The 1,435-nt window shown below is 42.0% G+C and overlaps 1 non-coding gene across 1 annotated transcript; it reads right to left on the bottom strand.

Moving 5' to 3' along the window:
* Positions 1-828: 828 nt before the first annotated feature.
* trnat-cgu (transfer RNA threonine (anticodon CGU)) lies at positions 829-900 on the bottom strand. Its single transcript has one exon. It is a non-coding gene; the product is annotated as a tRNA-Thr (tRNA).
* Positions 901-1,435: the final 535 nt, after the last annotated feature.

The following is a 1,435-nucleotide window of genomic DNA, read 5'->3' as shown; positions in this document are numbered from 1 at the left end:
AGAAAGTTTAGAGTGGTGTTCCCCAGGAGTCGATAGTAGGACCGCTACTCTTTTTGATGAAAATTAATGAACTTGGGTATAGAGGGCATAATTTCAAATTTTGCAAATAATACGAAAGACGGTAATGTGGTAAACAGTGAAGACGATAGTAACAGACTGCAGGAGGACATATACAGACTGCTCAAATGGGCAGACACGTGACAGATGAAATTTAACGCAGAGAAGTGTGAAGTGATATATTTTGGTAGGAAGAATAAGGAGAGGCAAAATTAATTAAATGGTACAGTTTTAACGTGAACAATTATTTACATTAATCGGCTCCCTCTGGAGATCACTGGCCCTGAAACTGGTCAGAAAGCTCTCTCCTGCATTTTATTAACCGCCTCTAAATGGTACAATTTTAAAGTGGATGCAAGAACAGGGGGACATGGGGTGTGCGTACACAGATCTGTGAGCTGTCAGGACACGTTGAGAAGGCTGTTAAAAAAGCACGTGGGATCCTTGGCTTTATTAATAGAGTTCAAAAGCTATGAAGATATGCTAAAACTTTAAAAACACTGGTCAGGCCTCAGCTGGAGTATTTTCTTCAATTCTGGTTACCACGCTTTAGGAAGAATGTCAAGGCCTTGGAGAGAGTGAAGAATAGGTTTACGATAATGGTACCAGGGGTGAGGGGCTTCATTTATGTGAAGAGACTAGAGAAGCTGGGATTTTTCTCTTTAGCATAGAGAATGCAAGAAGAGATTTGATAGTAATGTTCAAAATTATGAACGATTTTGATAGAGTTCATCAGGAGAAAAGTCATATTAAAGGTGATAAAACCTCGCGAGGCACGGATGGGGGTTGAACCCATGATCTTCGGTTTACGAGACCGACGCCTTACCACTTGGCCACCGCGCCGTCAGTGGCGTTTGGGCCAGCGAATTCTGAATTGTTTCAATTTGGTTGAAATAGCACAGGCACAAATGGACAAAAGCAAAGCAGGATAGTGGAGCAGGCAACTGATCCGCCTCACTTGCATGAATACTTTCATAAAACCTTTCACAGAAACATTGAATCATACATCACAGAAGGAGGCCATTTGTCACATCGTGCTCTTGAAATCACTATCCAATTAGTCCCAGCTCTTTCCCCATTCCCTGCAAACATTTCCTCTTCAAGTACTTATCCAATTCCTTTTTAAAAGTCACTACTGAATCAGCTTCCACCACCCTTTCAGGCAGAGCATTACAGATCATAACAACTCGCAACGTAAAACAAAATCTCTTCATCTCCCCTCTGGTTCATTTGCCAATGAGGAAAGATTGGATAGGCGGAGTTGATTTTTGGAGCAGAAGAGGCAGTTGGGAGACTTAATTGAGGGGTATAAAGTTATGAGGGGCCGAGATAGAGTGGATAGGAAGGACCTAGTTCCATTAGCAGAGGGATCAATAAC

The sequence above is a fragment of the Somniosus microcephalus genome, unplaced genomic scaffold (genome assembly GCF_052327205.1).
Source record: "Somniosus microcephalus isolate GS21.2 unplaced genomic scaffold, FLI_Smic_1.0 unresolved_chr1, whole genome shotgun sequence".
Lineage (NCBI taxonomy): Eukaryota > Metazoa > Chordata > Chondrichthyes > Squaliformes > Somniosidae > Somniosus > Somniosus microcephalus.
Note: the sequence above shows the minus strand (reverse complement) of the source record. Positions and strands in the feature narration are given on the sequence as shown.